The 23,901-nt window shown below is 47.2% G+C and overlaps 1 pseudogene; it reads right to left on the bottom strand.

Moving 5' to 3' along the window:
* The window catches only part of LOC107115507, a 259,349-nt pseudogene that overhangs the window by 9,839 nt on the left and 225,609 nt on the right, over window positions 1-23,901 (bottom strand).

A 23,901-nucleotide genomic window follows, 5' to 3' on the forward strand; every position in this document is an offset into this window, starting at 1 on the left:
TGATAACACTGTGCAACAAAGAAAGCAATCCTAAGTGGGTCTGTTTGGAAACCTATTCAAGTTTATTCAACAGGGCTCACTCACAGGAAAGAAAAACAAAACAGCATTTACGGATATTGGAAAGCAAACTGGATACTAAGCATGGGCCACCCTCTCTCTCGGCCCTCTTGTTCCCTTAAAAAATACGCATACTCCCCCCAACCAGGCTCCAATCTAAGGGACATTTGTTTCAGCTGTTTTGTTTCTTGGGTGTTCTTATTTTTGGTGTGAGGTGTCTTGTGCAGCTTTCAGGAGAAGAAGCATGGCCATTTTCTAAAGAAAGAAATAATTTCCTACTGAGTAGGTAGGGATATCACAGTGTGCCTACAGGTGGTTAGTAGATACAAGGAGATTCTGCGCCTTGGAAGAAAAAGGTGGAAGAATGATGCTATCAGAAGGAACACAGAAATGAGGTGAGAGGGAAGCAGGCTGGAATCTGGGAAAGAGGGCGCACAAAACTGAAATAATGTCAAACCGACCTCCGAAGGACATACCTGTACTGCAAAGGAAGTTATAGGTGGAAGATTGTATTTGAAACTAGAGGTGTGCCCACTCGCAAGATTTAATGCGAGTCTGGATACTGAATGAGCAGCTCTGCCTAGGGTTGCCATCCTCCTGGTGGAGTCTGGAGGGCTCCTGGAATAACTTTCCTCTACGTTACAAGGATCAGTCCCTCTGGAAAAAACGGCCTCTGTATTTTCCTCACAACAACCCTGTGAAGAAGGTTAGGTTGAGAATGTGCATGGCCTGAGGTAAGACAACAACAGTGGCAAAATAAGGATTCAGAACTGGACCTCCTAGACAGACACTCTACCCACTAAACCACACTGGCTACGAAAGCTGAGGGAGGTTCTTAAACATAGTTTGTTTTCTGAAGAGGGCTTCATGTTCCACCCTTCCAGACTGCTTTTCTACCCAATGCGAACACAAATACAGTTTAAATTGTTCTCCTCCTCTCCCTTTTTTGTTCACACCAACCCTGTAAGGTAGGTCTGGTTTAGATTGTGTGCTTGGGCCAATGTCAGACAGCAGTCTTCTGTAGTAGAGTGGGCATTCAAACCGGGATGTCCTTGACCTTAGTCTGACATTCTAACCCCTACCACACAGTGGCTGTTGCAGAGCAGGGAAGTGGTTACACCTCTTGAGCTTCTTCAGAGGGGACATTTTCCACTCTCCTTGTCTGTGTTGCTTGAATTTTTCTGGTTTCACAGGAGTAATCCTTGGCTTTCATCGCAAAGGGCAGAGGGGTGTTGTGCAGCTAATCTGGGCCAGGGTGTTCTGATTCTGGCCTGATTTAGCACAAAAACTCCAGCCTCTCAGTGAACATTTCTAGAGCTTCCCGTTCTTCTGATTCTTTTGACAGGAAACAAAGTCGTTCCCCGACATGGATTTCATAATGCAATGTAAGATCGGGCTTGTGGTTGAAGCTCTTGCACACTGGAAGCATTTATACAGCCTCCCCTGGTGTAGACCGTGTTATGCAAAACCAGGGAGTCGCATTTTTCCAGTTACTCCGATGTGGGCTCTTTGATGGTAAGTAATGCAGGAGTTGTTTCTGAAGCCCATGTCACACTCACAGCATTAATATGGTTTCTCCCCTCCATGAAATCCTTGACGGGCAAGTCTTGATAAGTCTTTCGCTGCAGCTGCGAGTCTTTCCATACTAAAAGCATTTACTTGATGAGAATGAAAGGCTGAATTTAGAGTAAAGCACATTTCACAAACCAAGCATTCACATGGTTTCTCCCACGTGAATTTGTCGACGAGTATTAAGGGTACGAGTGAGACTCTTTCCACACTCCAAGCATTTATAATTTCTGTTGTGTGGGTTTTTAAGTGTTTCACAAGATGTTCCTTCTGAACAAAGGCTTTTCACACTCCAAACATTTATATTGTTTCTCCCCAGAGTGTATATGTTAATGAGTAGCATGGGTGTAGTTCTAAGCATAGCTCTTTCTACATACCAGACATTTATGTGTCGTCCCTGTCTGAATTCGTTGGTGGCCAGTAAGGCCTCACTTCCAAGAAAAGCTCTTTCTACATTCTTAGCATATATATGGTTTCTCTCCTGTATGGATTCGTCTATGAGCATTAAGTGTGTCACTTCGAGCAAAGCTCTTACCGCATTCCAAGCATTTATATGGTTTCTCCCCTGTGTGCATATGCCAATGAGCAGTAAGATGGGTACGACGAACAAAGCTCTTTCCACACTCAAAACATTTATATGGTTTCTCTGCTGTGTGGATTCGTCGATGGGCACTAAGGTTGTCACTGCGAGCAAAGCTCTTTCCACAGTCCAAGCATTTATATGGTTTCTCTGCTGTGTGGATTCGTTGATGGGCAGTAAGGTCTTTACTCTGAGAAAAACATTTTCCACACTCCAAGCATTTATATGGTTTCTCTCCTGTGTGTATTCGTCGATGGGCAGTAAGATGGGCACTACGAACAAAGCTCTTTCCACACTCCAAGCATTTATATGGTTTTTCCCCTGTGTGGATTTGTTGATGGCCAGTAAGGGCTCCTTTCCAAGCAAAGTTCTTTCCACAGTCGAAGCATTTATACGGTTTCTCCCCTGTGTGGATTCTTCGATGGGTAGTAAGGTTGTCACTCCGAGCAAAGCTCTTTCCACAGTCTGTACATTTATATGGTTTCTCCCCTGTGTGGATACGTCGATGGACAGTAACACTGGTACTGTGGACAAAGCTCTTTCCACAGTCCAAGCATTTATATGGTTTCTCCCTTGTGTGGATTTGTTGATGGGTGGTAAGTTCTTTACTCTGAGCAAAACTCTTTCCACAATCCAAGCATTTATATGGTTTCTCCCGTGTGTGGATTCGCCTATGAGTAGTAAGGTTGTCACTCCGGACAAAGCTCTTTCCACACTCCAAGCATTTATATGGTTTCTCCCCTGTGTGGATTCGTTGATGGCCAGTAAAGGCTCCCTTTGAAGAAAAACTCTTTCCACACTCTTTGCATTTATACGGTTTTTCCCCTGTGTGGATTCGTCGATGGGCAGTAAGGGCTCCCTTCAAAGCAAAACTTCTTCCACACTCCAAGCATTTATATGGTTTCTCCCCAGTGTGCGTATGCCAGTGGGCAATAAGATGGGCACTTCGAACAAAGCTCTTTCCACACTCCAAGCATTTATATCGTTTCTCGCCTGAGTGGATTTGTTGATGGGCAGTAAGGTAGTTGCTCAAAGCAAAACTCTTTCCACACTCCAAGCATTTATAAGGTTTCTCTCCTGTGTGGATTCGTCGATGAGCAGTAAGGTTGTCACTTCGAGCAAAGCTCTTTCCACACTCCAAGCATTTATGTGGTTTGTCCCCACTGTGTGTGTGCTGATGGGCAGTAAGATGGGCGCGCCAAACAAAGCTCTTTCCACACTCCAAGCATTTATGTGGTTTGTCCCCACTGTGTGTGTGCTGATGGGCAGTAAGATGGGCGCGCCAAACAAAGCTCTTTCCACACTCCAAGCATTTATATGGTTTCTTCCCTAAGTGCATTTGTCGATGGACAGTAAGGTTGTCACTCCGACGAAAGCTCTTTCCACACTCTAAACATTTATATGGTTTCTCCCCAGTGTGGATATGTCGATGGCCAAGAAAGTCGACACTCCGTGCAAAGCTCTTTCCACAGTCCAAGCATTTATATGGTTTCTCCTCTGTCTGGATTCTCCAGTGCGTATCAAATATCTGGGCTTCAACACTCTGAGAAGAAAAGGATTCATTTCCCCTTTTACATTTTGTTTCAGTGTTTCTTCTCTGCTGTTTTTCTTCCAACGGGAGCTGTTCTCCTTTGGACTTATTCTGGAAACCATCAACCTCTGCAATAAAGAAAAAAGACTGTCAAGGAAAGAACTGCGTTAATTGCTCTTGATAATTACAGGACAGAAATCACTGGAAAGGGAGACAATACCTGACACATAAATTGGGCTCTTTTTCTTCCCTGGAGAGTATTACCATCAGAGGCTAACACAGTAGAACCTCCATGTAAGAGAATATATCTCACTGAAGGCTGGCTGCCAGAAAAGCAGACCTAGGGGGAGGATATGGCTCTGCTCCTAAACTTCTGAATCTTCAGGGACTCTACCTGTCTACTCTGGGAAATGGGAGGTTGGACTACAGGGACCTGTGGCAAATCTCTTTCTATATTCAAACACATTACAGAATAGCTTTTGCTGGACAGATGGGGTGAAGCAGGATTTTACACCTGAACTATGGAGAGCCAAGGTGAGCTCCCCACTTGTATAGTGCACTGGAGTGGTCTTGGGCCAATCACCTTTTTCCAGCTTTTTCTGTATCACAGGGTCATTGTGGGGAGTAGGGCTTATCTTATTAGCTGTTTCAGGGTCTGCTTCTCTCTTGAGAAGCGTTCATGAAATATTTTTGAGGCTACTCAATGGATACTTCATGCAGTTCGTATGCTCTCAGCTTCTTTAAATTGTAATGTTTATGATTTATGCAGTGTGCATTGTTTTATAACATCGTTGATTTTTGTGAGCTGCCTTAGACAGGTATCTGGAGAAGCAGCATATACATAACTCAATGTTAAAACCAAGTACTGTAGAAACATTTCCCACCAAGCTTAAGGACAAACAAGCCAGCCTTTTTGTCCCCGTTTTAAGCCTCTCTTTCACGTTGTTTCCTCTTGAGTAATCACTCCATTCTCCAGTAGGAAAATAATCCCAAAAGAAATCCTACTCTCTTCCAACACCAAAGGAAGCAAATACCTGCTGCTGATCTCTTTCTTTCTTCCGGGTCTTGGGAAAGTGGATTTCCTGCTTCTTCCAATGTGGATACGGAATCAAGTGTGAAAAGCAGAAGTCTTTCTTTGGAGGAAAGAAATAGACCAGTGACTTCCACACATTCCAACTCTAAGAAACATTCAGATTTTAAACCAGCCTATATGAAGCCCAGCCCCTCTTCACAGCAAAAAGAGGGTGCTAATGCTTGGATCCAGGAGGATTAGCAGCCCAGTGTGGAGAAGGGAAGCCCAGACAGAGAAACCAGGATGCATGACCTCAGCCCCCTTCAAAGGCACACAAGATGCAGCAGCCCAGTCTGACACCACTGAAGTGGCTCTGAGGAAGGGGCCTCTGTCTAAGGGATCCTTTCCCATCGAAGAGTCACTACACTGCAACTTGGACAGAATAACAGAACAAAGTTTGAGTCCAGTGGCCCTTTTAAGACCAACAAAGTTTAATTCTGTGTATAATCTTTCATGTGCATGCACACAAAAACTTATAAGAATGTACGAAGAGCCCTGCTGAATCAGGCCAATGGTTCAGCATCCTGTCTCACACAGTGGTCAACCAGTTCCTCTGGCTGTCCAACGACAGGGCATAGAGGCCGAGGCCTTCCCCTGATATTGCCTCTTGGCTCTGGGATTCAGAGGATTAGTGCCTCTGAATGTGGAGGTTCCCCTCGGTCACCGTGGCTAGTGGCCATTGATAGACTTATCCTCCATGAATCTACCTAATCCCTTTTTAAGGCATTTTATTCCTGTGGCTACCACCAGTGTTCCCTCTAAGCTGAGTTAGTGTGAGCTAGCTCACAGTTTTTTAGCCTCCAGCTCACAGGTTTTTGTCTTAGCTCAGGAAGGGATGGCTCCAGAGCAAACTGATTTATGCAGCAGCCAAATCACTCACTCACAACTTTAATGCCAGTAGCTCACAAGGGAGAATTTTTGCTCACAAGGCTCCACAGCTTAGAGGGAGCGTTGGCTACCACTACATCCTCTGGCAACAAATTCCAGATTTTAATCACGGTCTGTGTAAAGTAGTCGTTCCTTTTTTCCATCCTGAACTGACTTGCCCATCAGTTTCACTGGCTGCCCTTAAGTTCTAGAATTTTGGGAGCGGGAGAAAATTTTTCATTGTCAACTCCCTCCATCCCATGCATAATTTTATAACTCTTCTTCATGTTCCCCACCCCCCTTAGTCATCTCGTTTGTAAACTGAAAAGTCCCAGACTCTTCAGCCTTACCTCAGAGGGAAGGGTTCCAACCCCCCTGCTCTGCAATGTCCTTTTTGAGATACGGTGACCAAAACTGTACACAGGCCCCGGTCACACGAGCCAGATATCGCGGGGGGGGGGGGGGGGCTGTGGCTGAATTTGCCCCAAAGCGAACTACCGCACGGTGGCCGGATCAAACGTCCCGCCCGACGTCCCATGGTTGGGGGGAGGTGCCAATCATACCTCACTCCTATGGCGTGACAAAGAAGCGCCGCTGCGGGGGTTGGGTTTTTTTTTAAAACCCAAGTGTTCGCATGCGCCGTTGGGTGCTTGTGCAGACTTGACAAAAAAAAAAAACAAACTCGTGGAGACTTGACAAAAAAAAAAACTTTTTCGCGACGGGACATGGGCGGGTGCCGGATGCCACGAGCTAACACCGGAAATGTGATCTGACGCCCACCCTTGCCCTGCAGTTTCCAGAAACTAGTACCTCGGAGGTACTAGTTTTTTACAGCGCATCTTCGGAGTGAAGCCTCGGGTGAGCCACGCTTCCCAGATGTGGCGGTGAGATCGCACCCGGAAAATCCGCCTATCTTCCGTCTCTCTAGCGTGCCTAATGCTCCGTGTGACCGGGGCCACAGTATTTCAAATGAGGCTGCACCCTGGATCTATACAGGGGCTTTACAATATCGGCTGTTTGCTTCTCGATCTCTTTCCTAATAATCCCTAACCAAAGAGTTTGCCTTTTTTTTTACTGCTGCAGCACACTGAGTTGACACTTTCATTGAGCTATCCGCTACGACTCCAAGATCTTTTTCCTTCTCGGTCTCAACAAGTTTAGAACCCATCAGCCTATCATTGAAGCCGGGGTGTTTTGTCCCAATGTGCATCACCAACACTGAACTTCATTTGTCACATTGGTGCCAACTTAACTAGTTTGTAGAGGTCCTCTTGGAGCTTTCCACTGTTAGCCTTGGTTTTCACCATACTGAATAATTTGATGTCATCTGCAAACCTGGCCACTACACTGCTCACCTGAGTTCATTTATGAATACATTAAATAGCACCAGCCCCAATACTGATCCTTGTGGGACCCCACTGCTTACTTCCCTCTATGGTGAGAACTGTCCATTGATTTCTGCTCTCTGCCTCCTGTCATTTAACCAGTTTTTAATCCATAAGAGAACCTGTCCTCTTATGTCATTGCTGCTAAATTTACTCAGGAGTCTTTGGTGAGTTACCTTGTCAAAAGTCTTTTGAATGTCCAGGTATATAATGTCTACCAGATCACTGTTGTCTACATGCTTGTTCGCTTTCTCCAAGAACTCCAAATGGTTGGTAAGGCAGGATTTCCCTTTGTAGAAGCCATGCTGATTTTCCCTCAGCAAGCTTTGTCCTTCTATGTGACCAAGAGTTCTATCTTTTACTACACTTTTTACCCATTTGTCTGGAATAGACATTAGGCTGCCTCGCCTATAATTTCCTGGTTCCCCTTTTTAAAATTGTTGGATTGTTTTATGAATGCTTTACGATTGTTTTATAACTGTTATTTATGTGCCATAATCTTTTATGTAAGCTGCCCTGAGCCTGCTTCGGCAGGGAGGGCGGGGTATAAACTGAACAAGCAAGCAAACAAACATATAAATAAAAATTGGTGTCACATTTGCTACTCTCCAGTCTTCTGGTATAGCGGCTGAATTTAGTGATATAGGTTACATATATGGGTTGGTAGATCAACAGTCTCACATCGGAGTTCCTGAAGAACTCTGGGGTGTATGCTGTCAGGACCCCAAGACTTATCGTTTTCTAATTTCCCCAGTAAATCTAGAACCTCATCTCTGGTCACCTCAATTTGGCCCAGTTCTTCAGACTCCCTTCCTGAAAACAGTGGCTGTGGCATGTGTACGTGCCCCACACTTTCCACAGTTAACACAGAAGCAAAAGAGTCACTGAGCTTCTCTACCATCTCCCCATCTTCCTTGAGCAATCCCTTTATTCCTTTGTCATTGAAAGGCCCCACTGCTTCTCTGACAGGTTGTCTGCTCCAGATATATTTCTTGAAATGTTTACTGTTTGTCTTGATGCCTTTAAGCAATCTGCCTCTCAAAATCTTTTTGAGTTATTATTGACTTACATTTCTTTGGCCAGAGCCAGTGGTCCCTCCTGTTCAATTCATTGGGGCAGACCTTCCACTTTGTAAAAGAAGCCTCTTTACTACTTATAGCTTCCTTGACTTGCGTTGTTAATCACTCATGCCTTCTTTTGGACTTGCCTTTCCCAAACTGTGGAATGCATTCTATCTGGGCTTCAATCAGTGTGGTTTAAAGTAGCTTTCAAGCATCCTCTAGGGATCTGACCTTCTTGTGTTTTCCTTTCAGCTTCCGTTTAACTATTCCCCTCATTTTTGTAAAGTTCTCTCTTTTGAAATCAAATGTTACAGTTTGGAAATTCAGAGGTCATTTTCCATTGATTTTTCCATTGACCCAGAATTAAACTTGGCTGGTCTTAAAGGTGCCACTGAATTCAAACTTTGTTCTGTTGCTTCAGACCAACACGGCTACCCACCTGAATCTTCAGACAGAATAAGGTGGTGATGGATCCCCAAAATGCTGGATGCTTACTAACCTCTGGTGTAGTTAGGTGTAGTGGTTAAATGCACAGACTCTAATCTGGGAGAACCGGGTTTGATTCCCCACTCCTCCACTCGTAGCTGTTGGATGACCTTGGGTAAGCCATAGTTCTGTCAGGGCTGTTCTTGAAAAAGAGCAGTTTCTGTCAGAGCTCTCTCAGCCCCACCTACCTCACAGGGTGTCCGTTGTGGGGAGGCGAATGGAAAGGAGTTTGTAAGCCGCTCTGAGACTCCGCATGAAGGGCAGGGTATAAATCCAATCTCTTCTTTTACTTCTTCTAACTTCCTTTAAAAAATTTTCAATCTGATTCCACTCTCTATGTAGCTTATTTTTTATCTTGCCTTTCCTACAGCCCATGAGGTGGCCCAGTTGAAAAGCCTCTCTTTTGGCTGTCTGACCCTCGCCTTTCCATGGCCATTCACTTGTTCAATCCTCAATGGCCCTTTAGGGGAATGGTCTTTCTAGTTTACCAACCCTCCTGTTCGCTCACTTGGGGAGTCCACTACTCATGCAGAAGTCTTTCCCTTGCCTGCGTGTGGACCTGATCCACTCCACTCCCCTAACGACAGACCCAGTGAGCCCTTCTACTGTCCTTAGGAGTCACTTTCACATCTGTGAATCATGGGGACGGGGAGCCTTACCCAGAGAGGCTACATTCTGACAATTGTCCTCCATGACTTCCTTGTGAAGGATTCTTTGGTCCAGATCCAGCAGAGCCCACTCCTCCTCCGTGAAATGAACGGACACCTCCTCCATGGTGACCACATCCTGAAAAGAACAAAAAAAAATAACGAATGCCCTCACGCTAATGTAGCAATTCTTTCCTTCTAAGGTCAATCGAAAAGGGCTGTGGTTAGATGCTGGAGCATTCAAACCTTTATGAGATACCTTCGTTTTCTGTTCAGTGAGCAGAACCGCAGTGAAAGGAAAAATGAATAATCTCTCAGGTCTAGGAAAGGGTGGGGAGAGCCACCCAGGGGCATGATCCGCAGTTCCACACTTACCTGCTCTGGCTTCATGGTAGCTGCTCTGCCACAAAGAGATGGCGAAGAATATGTCATTGGTTTCATGGGACCACCTGTGAGGGATGAAACAATACTTGGAAGACATTCTGTCCTTTCCATTTCTGTTTCTTAAACATTGGGGGAATTATATCCTGTGTATATTGGCTCATAGGCATAACTCAAGATGTTGGTTCAGACACAGAATTCCTTGTACCAACAAGGAATATTTCAAAGAGAATCTTTCCCACACGGCATGGTGGGACAGAAAAGCAGCTCACCCACACTCAAGGAGGGCATCCACCTTTAGACCTTACCTGGAAAGGTTGCTCCAGGGTAACTCTCCTCCGTGACCTCCTCCTGCACCTGAAACAGAAGTGGGGAGCCCAGAAAGAGGAGACTGATCAGACAAGGAGCAGGAAACTGGCTGAGGAGAGAGTTTCCAAAACGTTGGGGTACATAAGAACATTAGAGATGCCATGTCGGCTCAGGCCAATGGCCCATGGAGTCTAACACTCTGTGTCACACGGTGGCCAAAACCCAGATGCCATCAGGAGGACCACTAGTGGGGGCAGAACTCCAGAAGTCCTCCCACTCTGGCCCCCAAGCACTCTGGCCCCCCAAGCACTGCCACAGGAAGTGGTGGTGGCTACAAGCATGGACGGCTTCAAAAGGGAATTAGATAAGCATATGGAGCAGAGGTCCATCAGTGGCTATTAGCCACAAGGTATAGATAGGGGCTCTGGGGGCAAGTGATGCTCTGTCTTCTTGGTGCTTAGGGGGGTCAACAGTGGGAGGGCTTCTAATGTCCTGGCCCCATGGGTGGACCTCCTGATGGCACTGGTATTACTGGCCACTGTGTGATACAGAGTGTTGAACTGGATGGGCCTTTGGCCTGATCCAACAGTGGCGTCTCTTATGTTCTTAGGAGAATACAGAGCATCACTGTCCCAGACATAGTATTTCATCTATTCCTTGTGGCAAATAGCCATTCATGGACCCCCTGCTCCATATATTTATCCCCTCTGGAAGCTGTCTGTGCTTGTAGCTGCGACCACTTCCTCCAGCAATGAATTCCACATGTGAATGACTCTTTGGATGAAGAACTACTTCTTTTTATTTGTTCTAAGCCTACTGCCCATTAATTCCATTGAGTTCCCATGAATTCTCATACTGTGAAAGAGAAAAGTACATCTTTCTCTACCTTTTCTAGCCCATGCATAATTTTGTAAACCTCTATCATGTCACCCCTCAACCATCATTTCTCCAAGCTAAAGACTCCGAACCTCTTTAGCCTTTACTCATACAGAAAGTGTTTCATCCCCTTAATCCTTTTAGTTACCCTTTTCTGCACCTTTTCCAATGCTATAATACTTTTTTTGAAGTGTGGTGACCAGAACTGTACAGTATTCCAAATGAAGCCACACCGTACATTTATACAGGGGCATTATGATACATTATGATTGGTTCAGCATAGGAAAAGGAGTACGACAAGGATGTATATTGTCGCCTTGCTTATTTAATATATATGCAGAGTACATCATGCGAAATGCTGGCCTAGATGAATCACAAGCGGGAATTAAGATTGCTGGGGAAAAGATCAACAACCTCAGATATGCAGACGATACCACTCTGATGGCAGAAAGTGAAGAGGACCTAAAGAGCCTCTTGCTCAGGGTAAAAGAGGAGAGCGCAAAACTGGGCTTGAAGCTCAACATCAAAAAAACTAAGATCATGGCATCCAGCCCCATCACTCCTTGGCAAATAGAAGGGGAAGTCGTGGAAGTAGTGACAGACTTCACGTTCCTGGGATCCCAGATCACCGCAGACTGTGACAGCAGTCATGAAATTAAAAGACGCCTGCTCCTTGGGAGGAAAGCGATGGCGAACCTAAACAGCATGATAAAAAGTAGAGACATCACCCTGCCAACAAAAGTCCACATGGTCAAAGCAATGGTATTCCCAGTAGTCATGTATGGCTGCGAGAGTTGGACTATAAGGAAGGCCGAGCGCCGAAGAATAGATTCTTTTGAACTATGGTGCTGGAGGAGACTCTTGAGAGTCCCTTGGACTGCAAGAAGAACAAATCAGTCAATCCTCAAAGAAATCAACCCTGACTGTTCCCTGGAAGGCCAGATAATGAAACTGAAGCTCAAATACTTTGGCCACCAAATGAGAAGGGAGCACTCACTGGAGAAGACCCTGATGCTGGGAAAGATTGAAGGTCAAAGAAGACGTGGACAGCAAAGGATGAGATGGTTAGACAGTGTCATCGATGCAACGGACATGAAGTTGAGCAAACTTCAGAGGACGGCGGAAGACCGGAAGGCCTGGCGGGAGCTGGTCCATGGGGTCGCAAAAAGTCGGACTCGACTGTGCGACTGAACAACAACATTATGATACTGATTTGTTTTCAATCCCCTTCCAATTAAGCCCACTATAGCATTTGCCTTTTTTTTTAAATTGAAGTGGCACACTGAGTCGACCTCTTCAGTGAATTATCTACCACAGCTCTAAGATCTCTTTCCTAGTCAGTTACCACCAGTTCAGACCCCATCCACCTATATTTATAGCTGGAATTTTTGGCTCCAATGTGCATTACTTTGCACTTGCCCACATTGAACCTCATCTGCCACATGGATGCCCACTCACCCAGCCTCAACAGATCTCTCTGGAGTAGCTCACAATCCTCCCTGGTTCTCACCGCCCTGAACAACATTGTGTCACCTGCAATCTTACCCACTTCACTGCTTATTCCCAACTCCAAATCATTAATGAACAAGTTTAACAGCCTAGTACCAAGCCCTGCGGTACCCCACTGCTTACCATATTCCACTGTGGAAACTGTCCAGTTATACTCACTCTGTTTCCTGTTATTTAATCACTTTTTAATTCACAAAGGGGACTTGTCCTCTTATCCCATAACTGCTGAGTTTACTTAGGAACCTTTCAGGGGGAACTTTCTTAATACCTTTCTGGTAGTCTAGGTAAACAACATCAACTCTTGTAAACATCAACTCTAGGTAAACAACATCAACCCTTGTCCACCAGTTTGATCCACATGTATTTTGAGGGTGTATATCTTTGGCCATAACCTGTGCCCCCCCCCTCACCTGCTGGTCCTGGTTCTTCTCCTCTGTCTGGCTGAGGAGGAAGCCTTCTGCCAGGGCCACCGCCTGGGAACTGGTCTCCGGCCCGCACTCCCTCACCCAGCTCTCCATCCCCGGGGGCAGGACGGCCAGGAACTGCTCCAGGACCACCAGGTCCAGCATCTCTTTCTTGCTGTGCCTCTCCGGCTTCAGCCACTGGCGGCAAAGACGGTGGAGTCGGCTGCAGACCTCCCGGGGCCCCTCCGCCTCCTGGTAGCCGAACTGCCTGAACAGCTGGCGTTGCACATCTGGAGGGAGGACGCTGTCCCCAAGGCTCTTCTGCAGGGCTCCTTCCCAGAGCTCCCTTCTGCTCCCGGTTCCGGCGGCATCGGGGCTTTTCCTTGATCCCAGATCTGCTGGGTCCAGCTCTCCGTTCATCGCCCCTTCCTCTCCAAACAGTCCCTACCTGGACCAAGGGATCACTTTCCTCTTCTTCCAGATCCTCCTATCAAGTCCAGCCCCGAAACTGTTTCCTCCTGCAGAACCAACTCTGCCCATGTGCAGAGCGCAGCCGGGTTGGTTTGCAGCAGAACCCGCCGAGGGAGCTCCTGAGGGACCCACAACAGTTTCGGTGGGGAGGCTCTCCAGAGTCCAAAGGGAAATCTTGCCCCGAAAATTGTATTTGATGATTTATCTATTTCTGTTTGTTTTGTTTTGTTTTAAATCTGCACCCGCTCTCAGGCTGTCTCGACCCCCCCTCCGGGCAACCACGCAAGTGACGTCACTAAGCCACTTCAAGGCAAGTATTCCGCCGGAAAAAGTCGAAGGAGGCGCGGCTCTGGCGAGTCACGTGGGATTCCTTCTTTGAAGCCTTTCTAGGAAGAGTGACTTCTTCCCTTTAACCCTTCAAGTGAACCTCCCTCCAAAGGTCAGGACAGGGGAGCAACAGGAGACCGTAGGGAAGGGAAGGGAGGCTTCCGCCCACGTGGGCTCCCCTGCTTGTTTGAATGCCAACCTCCAGGCAGCTCCTGGGGACCTCCCGGAATCATAACTTATCTCCAGGCCACAGAGATCAGTTCCCCTGGAGAAAGGCTCTCGTATGGAGGGCAGACTCTCTAGCATTACCCTTGCTCTAAGCCAGGCAAAATGGAAGAGTTCCTGGTGTTTATAGAAATCTTTGCTTTGTCTTCAAGACCCAAACAAACAAAAAGGATCTTTCCCACTAACCAAAAAAGTGGGGTGACGGGATCCCATCCTGAATTGGAATGAAACAAAACCAATTATTTGGGTTTTATGTTTTTGGAATACATTTTTAAGGTACTGGAATAGAAAACCGAAAACCCTTTCTCTTAATCCAAATAGCGATGGTCTGATGAGCTGATGGTGAGCATTTGGTGCTTCAGTGATAATAAACCCATTACTGCAGAACAGTATAAGTGGGTGCTAGGATAAAACTTTGTTGGTCTTAAGGGTGCCACTGGACTCAAACTTTGTTCTACACCTATAACATTGTTTGCCTTGCAGCTGAGATCTGAATGTCTGATTCTACTGCATGTATTATTGAGATCCTTTGGTCAACAGCTGGGTTGAAAACAGCACATTGGAGGGAACCTCAGCGATCATCTAGCTGAGCCCCGAAGTCAATGCAGGAATAAGTAGTTTGCATAGCATTCTCAGGAGGGCCTCCAACCAGAATCCAACCAGAAACAGAGCTACTTGGCTTCCCTAGGGTTGTTACTTCACCCTTTCAGTCATTCCCTTAGAACAATACTCAAAGAAAAAGTTGACTCTAGTCAAACCGGATCCACAGACTACAAAGTTAAACTCACTCCCATGCACATCTTGGAGGGAGCAGGAACACTTCCTCCCGCTACACAAAAATCAGACCACACAACCCAGAACGAAGTCTCCTGTTCTGAGGGAGCAGCTTCGGGTGATGCAGGGGGAAAGGCTCTGTGTGGCTCAAGCCAGTGAGCCAGGCCAGAAGATTATCTGCATCCTGAAGAAGGGAGCAGTGACTCATGAAAACTCATATCCTGCCACAAATTTTGTTAGCTCAAGATGGGTAGCCGTGTTAGTCTGTCTGTAGCAATAGAAAAGAGCAGGAGTCCAGCAGCACCTGAAAGACTAACACAATTTATGGCAGGGTATGAGCTTTTGTGAGTCACTGCTTACTATCTGAAGAAGTGAGCAGTGACTCACAAAAGCTCATAAAAAGGTAAAGGTTCCCTTGCTCGAAAGCCAGTAGAATCCGACTCTGGGGTTGCGGTGCTCATCTCCGTTTCAAAGCCAAAGAGCCAGCGCTGTCCGAAGACGTTTCCGTGGTCATGTGGCCGGCATGACTAAACACCCAAGGCGCACGGAACGCTGTTACCTTCCCACCAAAGTGGTCCCTATTTATCTACTTGCAATTTCTTGCTTTCGAACTGCTAGGTTGGCAGGAGCTGGAACTAGAGATGGGAGCTCACTCCGTCGTGTGGCAACTCGGGTCTCCAACTGCTGAACTACCGACCTTGCACAGCCTGCAGTTCAACATCTTAACCACTTGAGCCACCGCAGCTCCACGTTAGTCTGTAACGTGCTCTTTTATACCGCATCCTCAATGCAGTTCTTAGGGAACATCATATGGCATTTCCCAATCCCAACATATATACAGGGATTGCTCTGCATTCAGTTACTCCATATTAACTTCCTCCCTCCCATTCTGAAAGTCAGGATGTCTGCCTAGAAGTAAAAATGAGGAATAATAAGTAGGGATGGATGAGTGCCCATAACCCTTCCTTCCCCACAGATTGTAGTAGTGAAAAAAGAGTAACGCTTGCAGGGTAAATGCTTCAGTGTGAACAATACTTGCAGGGTAAGCAAAGAATAGGTATTTTTTTTTGCTTTTTGGGAGAGGTTCACTCCAAGGGTTAAACGGAAGGCGTCAGCCTTCCTAGAGAGGCACCAAGAAAGATGGCCACGTGACTTGCCCCAATCAGTTCGGGCTTTGATTCATTCCATGGGAGAAAAATGAACCTTCAAGGTTCATGCGAACGGTGGATTGCAAGTGAAAACTGGGTGAAGCAGCAGAGACGAGGCGAGATCGTGCTTGGAAAATAATTTTTAAGGGTAAGCATAAAGCACCAATGTTTTCTTTGCAAAATCCTCTCCCTGCTTTTGACAGTGGCACAGGGGGGGGTGGGGGGTGGGGGAACACAGCCGTGTTCGGGGTGGGGGTGGAAATCAGTTCCTTATTCAAATCTTTTTTGAAATACAGGCCTGTTGGTGGCTGTCAAAATAGATGCTCGTGTGGCACCAGAGCCAGTGTTTGGACCGGGCACCATTGTTATGTCTTCTTGCAGGGGACTGTCTCTGGGGTGTGGGGATGTGTCATTTGGGGTGGTCCAAAGAAGCGTTCTGTGCACCTTTAGTCATGCCGGCCACATGACCACGGAGAAGTCTTTGGACAGTGCTGGCTCTTCGGCTTGGAAACGGAGATGAGCGCCACTCTCTAGAGTCGGATTCGACTGGCTTTCAAGCAAGGGAAACCGTTACCTTTTTAAAGATTGCTTTAGGGGTGCATCCTGGTCCTAGTGTCTGCCTGTGTGACTGTCCTGGGGGCACCTCATTTTGAAGGAGCTGACAGGAGAACCGCTCTTTGGACGAGGAAACGGCACACATCCCCTAGAAGGGGAGAGTTCCCTGAATGTGGGGGTGTATGATATATGGTGGTCCAGAGACCTTATTTTGGGGTCCAGAGCATTCAAACTCTCCTCAGTGTTTTTGCTTGAATTTATGAATACATCATGAGTAAGGAACCAACTTCAGCCTCCTCGGAGGGTTTTCAAGGCAAGAGACATCCGGGGGGGGGGGTACATCCCATCCAGTGGTGTGTTGCCATCATTGCCTGCTGTCTGTGTGGGTGGCAACCATGGACCTTCTTGGTGGAGCGATCAGACGTCAGAGAAGTGTGGCTAGAATCGGAGAATCAGGAAAACACCACTTGGGGACCTGGTAACAAAATACTCCATTTTAAAGGGGGTTTGAGCCGGAAAGCGACGGCTGGGGACGGTGCGCAGATGTTGAGTGTGTGAATGTGGATATAAAATCCGTTACTGAAGCGTGCCGAAAGCGGACCAAACGGCCCGTCTGAACGCACCGCACCCTCTGAGTAGTCAATACTGCATGAATCTTTTGAACATTAGCTTGGGCTAGCCTGATCGTGGAAGCTAAGCTGGGCTGACGCTCATGTTGCCTCCTGGCTCTGGGATTCAAAGGTTTAGTGCCTCTGAATGTGGAGGTTCCCTTGAGCTACCATGGTTAGTAGCCATTGATAGACTTCTCCTCTATGAATCTATCGAATCCCCCTTTAAAGCTGTTTATGCCTGTGGCCATCACTACATTTTCTGGCAGCAAATTCCACTCTCTGTGTAAAGGAGTATTTTGTCTGTCCTGAACTTAGTGCCCATTAGCTTCAAGAGCCAGTTTGGTGTAGTGGTTAAGTGCACGGACTCTAATCTGGGAGAACCGGGTTTGATTCCCCACTCCTCCACTTGTACCTGGCTGGATGACCTTGGGCAAGCTGTAGCTCTGATAAGAGCTGTTCTTGAAAAAGAGCAATTTCCGTCAGAGCTCTCTCAGCCTCACCCACCTCACAGGGTATCTGTTGTGGGGAGGGGAAGGGAAAGGAGATTGTCAGCCGCTCTGAGACACCTTCGGGTAGTGAAAGGTGGGGTATAAATCCAATCTCTTCTTCTCTTCTTCTTCTTCAATGGATGCCCTTGAATTGTAGTATTTGGGGAGAGGGGCAAAAATTCTCTTTGTGAATTCTTTTCACCCTGTGCATAAATTTATAAACCTCTGTCATGTCCTCTTTCCTGCTTGCTGCACTGAAGCTCCTCTTCACTTGCTCTATCTGGCTTCTTATTTACTAAAAACCTTGACTCCGGCATGGTGCGATTGGGAACCAGTGTGCTAAATGGACAGGGAGGCGGACTATGACCCTGAGAGACCCAGCTTCGAATCCCCACTTCTACCATGGAAGCTCACTGGGTAACCTTGGACCCATCACAAAATCCCAGCCTGGCCTACCTAACAGGGTGGTTGTTGTGAAAAAATGGAGGAGGAGGAGGAGGAGGAGGAGGGAGAGAATGTCCTAAAACCGCTTTGAGTCACAGTTGGGGAGAAAAGAGGGTTATAAATACATTTTTAAAATGTGGTTCCAGTACGAGCTTTCATGAGTCAGAGTTCACATCTTCAGATGCAGATACTGTGCATTTATGTGTACAAAAACCAGTCTTGACTTTGCAGGAGGTTGCAGATTTTATACTTGTCTTTAGAGAAGAATCTGACAGAGGCTGAAGGGGATCTGTTGGTCCAGGGGGAAGCAATTTGGAGAGGAAGGGCGGATGAGTGGAGACCAGGAACCAGTCAATTCAGAAGCAAGGAGAGGCCCTGATGCCACCGGGGCCGGGAGCAGGAGGGAACCATGGGGCGAAACAGTGCAGAAGAGCCTGGGAGACAGCGCCTTCCCTCCAGATGTGCAGCGCCAGCTGTTCCGGCAGTTTGGCTACCAGGAGGCGGAGGGGCCCCGGGAGGGCTGCAGCCGACTCCACCGTCTTTGCCGCCAGTGGCTGAAGCCGGAGAGGCGCAGCAAGAGGGAGATGCTGGACCTGGTGGTCCTGGAGCAGTTCCTGGCCGTCCTGCCCCCGGAGATGGAGAGCTGGGTGAGGGAGTGCGGGCCGGAGACCAGTTCCCAGGCGGTGGCCCTGGCAGAAGGCTTCCTCCTCAGCCAGGCAAAGGACAGGAACCAGGACCTGCAGGTGAGGGGGATTCATTTTGATAGTGTCTGGGGCACAGGGTGTGAATAAGAACACCCTAAAAATTTACAGGGATTGCCCCATCTTTTTAAGAGCCCATCCTAGCCTGTTTCCTGTGCCTTTTCTCATCAGTCTCCCGTTTCTGGAATCCCCACCTCTGTTTCAGGTGCAGGAGACGATCGCACAGGAGTGTTACCAAAGAGCAGTTTTTCCAGGTAAAATCAAAATGGGTGCTGTTCCCACTGGATGTCCTTCTCTGGCATGCCTGAAATCTGGGCTCTTTTTATTTCCCCCTGATTTTTTTGTTGTGCGCTGACAGTTAGTACCACATTCCCTGCTCCTGACTTCCTTTTGTTTGTTCTTTCTTTCACTTCCATACACCACCTTTATGCTCTCATCCAGTTCCTGGGTTTCTCTTTGCTCCACATTGATTTTCCCTATACCATACTCAGTGCAGATTGAGCCACAAGATAAACAGGAAGGTGCAGATTTTAGACGTTCTCCCCCACACACTGGCCCCATTTCCTCTCCTTATCCTCTCCATCTCTCCCTCCCCCACAGCCCCTTTTCTGCACCTTTCCTTGCTATTGGCAAGGGTCTCCAATGTAGTGCCTGTGGGTATCATGACCACTGTTCCCTCTAAGCTGAGTTAGTGTGAGCTAGCTCACAGGGTTTTAGCCTCTGGCTCACACAGTTTTGTCTTAGCTCAGGAAGGATGGCTCCAGAGCAAGCTAATTGATGCAGTAGCCAAATCGCTCACTCACAACTTTAATGCCAGTAGCTCACAAAGCAGAATTTTTGAAGAGAAGAAGAAGAGAAGAGATTGGATTTATACCCTGCCCTTCACTACCCAAAGGAGTCTCAGAGCACCTTACAAACTACTTTCCCTTCCCTTCCCCACAGCAGACACCCTGTGAGGTGGGTGGGGCTGAGAGAGCTCTGACAGAAATTGCTCTTTTTCAAGAACAGTTGTGCCAGAACTACAGCTGGCCCAAGGTTATCCAGCAGGTGCAAATGAAGGAGTGGGGAATCAAACCCGGTTCTCCCAGATTAGAGTCCGCGCACTTAACCACTACACCAAACTGGCTCACAAGGCTCCACAGCTTAGAGAGAGTATTGGTCATGACACCTGGCGACTCCTTTCCTGGTGCCTGTGAAGTGTTTTATAGAAAGCAGGCAAGGCTAGGTGGGACTTTTGACTGTTGGGACTTCGGACTGGCCATTGGTGATCTGACTGACTTTACAGATTTTTTAAAAAATTGCTGCAGCAGCTGCTGCCACCTCAACACAAGGTGTCACTGAGGGTAAGCTGTTGTACGCAATAACATATTTTTAAACGGTATGTTCCTTTAAAAAGGCTTCCGCCTGAAATGTTTAATAATCCCTGACATGTTGTGGTTGGCGGCAGCCATTTTGTGGTCGTGCCGATCACCCTGTGTCAGAATTCCAAAGGCGCCGGCAAGCTCCAGAAAGAACTAAAGTGCCAAATTAAGGGAAGGCCATCCTCCAACTTCGTTTTTTTGCCCCTCACAGATTGCAGAGCAACACAGGGGATCTTTTCCTCGCCGCCTCTTTGGGATGGAGGAGAAGCAGATTCTGCGCAGTTGGATCCAGTAAGTGTGGCGCTTTGGGAAAGGCCCCCGGGTGCCTCCCTGGTCCTCGGAGAATTTCTCTCTGCCCTGTTGGTGCCTTTTGTGCTGCTCTCAATGACAGCATCAGATGAAAGTTTGCATCCTGTGAGAGGACACCATTCCTAGACTAGTCTTTGACTTAAGAACAAAGTTTGAGTCCAGTGGCACCTTAAAGACCAACAAAGGTAATTCTGAAGAACTGTGTGTCCACATGAACGCTTATACCCAGAATTAAACTTTGTTGGTCTTAAAGGTGCCACTGGACTCAAACTTTAGAATAATAAAATCATAGAATCATAGAGTTGGAAGGGACCTCCAGGGTCATCTAGTCCAGCCCCCTGCAAAATGCAGGAAATTCCCAAATACCCCCCAACACCCCCAGTGACACCTGTTTCATGCCCAGAAGATGACAAAAGACCTCCAGGAACCCCGGCCAAACTGGCCTACAGAAAAATTGCTTCCGGGCCCCAATGAAGCGATCAGCATTTCCCTGCGTGTGTTAACTGTTGCTTCAGATCAACACGGCTACCCACCTGAATCTAGTCTTTGACTTGTGTGTATACGGGAAAGAACCATTACATTAGAGATCAATGGTGGGATAGCAGTCCGTGCATTGGACAAAGTCCATGGAAACTCGGTTTGAAATTCCCATTCATCTGTGGAACTCACTAGTTCACTTCAGGCCCCTTTCTCTCTCTTTCTCAGCCTAGCCTACCTCACAAGACTATTGGGATGATAAAATAGAAGACAGGAGGACTTTAGAAACCACCCTGATCTCCTTGGGATTTTTTTTTAAAATTTATTTATTTATTTATTTTATTGTATTTATACCCCGCCCTCCCCGCGAACGGGCTCAGGGCGGCTCACATAGGGCACTAAGTGCATACGATATACAAAATTACATAATACAAAAATACAGATTTTAAAACAGATTAAAATCAATTCTACGGATGCACATATAGACTCCTAACATCTTGCGTAGCAGGGGGGAAGGCTGGGGTGATGGAAAGATGTTACCCCACCCCACCCCAGCGGTCTCTCTAAAAAGGCGCGGTGGTGTAAGTGGCCGTGGCGGCTCCAACTCAAAAGCCTGGCGGAAGAGCTCCGTCTTGCAGGCCCTGCGGAACTGCACAAGGTCCTGCAGGGCCCTGATCTCTTCCGGGAGCTCATTCCACCAGGTAGGAGCCGCCACTGAGAAAGACCTGGCCCTTGTTGCCACAAGCTTGGCCTCCTTAGGTCCCGGTGAGAATAAACCATTTTCTTCATCTTGCAGCATCCAGTGACCTTCGAGGAAGTGTCCGTGTATTTCACTGAGCAGGAGTGGGCTCTGCTGGATCCAGACCAAAGATCTTTGTACGTTGAAGTCATGCTGGAGAACTGTGGGAACGTGGCCGCTCTGGGTAAGCCTCCGGCTTTCTCGCTAAATGTAAACAAAAAGGACCTCTTCCCCAATTGGATCGGTCTGAAAGTGCTCACTGTGCTCAGAGAGCCACAGGATATCCAGTGCCAATGAGTTTCCATTGGCAAAGAAAAAAAATGTGTTTTGAATTAGTAAAATTCCATGAGGATTCCCTGAACATACAAAGCAAAAAGGAGCAAGAGTCCCGTAGCACTTTAAAGACTAACGAAAGTACCTGGAGCTGAAGAAGTGATCCATGACTCACAAAAGTTCATCCCCTGCCTCAATTTTTGTTAGTCTTTATGGTGCTACTGGACTCTTGCTCGTTTCTGCTGCTATAGACACACTGACGGGGCTATTCTTGATCTAGACAAAACAAAAATGTAGAAGAATGACAAGGGCTCCCCCTACAGGACCATGAAAGAATGTCTGCAGTAAATCTTTGTAGCACGGTTATCATGGTGATGGTTGTTTTTCCAACTGTGATTCAGCACAACGCACATTCATGTGTGTTCATGATATCGATTTATATGTTCGTGGCACTCACCAAGCCTGACGCTCACTGTGCTCACGATAAACAGTACATTGAATACAGTTTGGTGTGCGGACTCTAATCTGGGAGAACTGGGTTTGATTCCCCACACCTCCACTTGCACCTGCTGGATGACTTTGGGCAAGCCGTAGTTCTGTCAGAGGTGTTCTTGAAAAAGAGCAATTTCTGTCAGAGCTCTCTCAACCCCACCTATCTCACAGAGTGTCTGTTGTGGGGAGGGGAAGGGAAGGGAAAGGAGTTTGTAAGCCGCTCTGAGACTCCTTTGGATAGTGAAGGGCGGGGTATAAATCCAATCTCGTCTCTTCTTCGTCTTCTAAATGAAGAGCTCTACCTCCTACGCAAAAGAAATACATTATATCTGATGGACTGTAGGCAAAATTGGATTTATTGTAAATGTCACACCCCACCTTTTTCCCCAGTGGGGACCCAAAGAGGCTTACACGGAGCTCCTGCCTTCCATTTTATCCTCACAACAACCCTGTGGAGGAGGTCTGGCTGTGAGGGTTTGACAGGCCCAAGGTGAAATAATTATCGTATGGCATTGTAGAATAGCCAGGAGATCCTAAGATTATCTGGCAGGGAGAAGCTCTAGCTCTTTTAGCCTTATGGACCACTAGGTGGCAAGCAAGACTTATTTTTAAGGCAAGAGACCTTTCAGAGGCGGTTGGCCATTGCCTGCCTCTGAGTCACGACCCTGGTATTCCTTGGAGGTCGCCCTTCCAAATACTAGCCAAGGCTGACCTTGCCTCGTTTCCGAGATCTGATGAGATCGGGCTACCCTGGGGTCTCCAGAGAACATCCATGGCAGAATGGCGGTTTGAACGTAGGTCTTCTCGATCCTAGGCTGGTACTATAACCTCTAACTAACATTAGGTCTCCACAACCTGCCGCGAGATACTTCATGGCCGGCCGGGTCGTCCTGGCGAAATGGGGATTGGAATCTGGACCTTCGAAATACCTTAGTTAGACACTCTACCTATCAATCCACACTGGGTCTGACAGCTCAGGGAGGTTCTTAACTCCCATTTGTTTTGTAAAGGAGGGAATGATTTCTGCTCTCCCTGTCTGGTCTGCCTGCACCTTCCGGGCTTCTTGTGAGGAAAGGAGAGCCAGTTTGGTGTAGTGGTTAAGTGCACGGACTCTAATCTGGGAGCACCGGGTTTGATTCCTCACTGCTCCACTTGCACCTGCTGATGTGACCTTGGGTCAGTTACAAGCTCTGGCCACAGCTGTCCTTGAAAAAGAGCAGTCTCTGTCAGAGTTCTCTCAGCCCCACCCACCTCACAGGGTGTCTGTTGTGGGGAGGGGAAGGGAAAGGTTTGTAAGCCGCTCTGAGACTCCAAGTGAAGGGCGGGGTATAAATCCATCATCATCATCATCATCATCATCATCATCATCATCACCATCACCATCACCACCACCACCATCACCACCACCATCCATCATCATCCATCATCATCATCCATCATCATCATCCATCATCATCATCAGCCACACACCCCTAATGTAGCCAATCCTCCAAGAGCTTACAGAGCTCTTCTTACAGGAGCTACTGTAAGCTCTTGGAGGATTGGCTACATTAGGGGTGTGTCGCTTAATATGCAAATGAGTACCTGCTACTTAAAGAGCCCTGGCCGGTTTCCCATCCAAGTACTAACCAGACCTGACCCTACTCTTAACTTCTGAGGCTGAACCAGCCGGGGCCGTTCAGGTCTGCGGTTAACAGGAGTAGTTAATTGCATTTCTCCCTTGATTTTGTCTCCTCTGTGGTTTTAGGAACTTATCAGTTTGTTTGTTTTTC

Source organism: Gekko japonicus, unplaced genomic scaffold (genome assembly GCF_001447785.1).
Source record: "Gekko japonicus isolate JY-2015 unplaced genomic scaffold, Gekko_japonicus_V1.1 scaffold1562, whole genome shotgun sequence".
Taxonomy (NCBI): Eukaryota; Metazoa; Chordata; class Lepidosauria; order Squamata; family Gekkonidae; genus Gekko; species Gekko japonicus.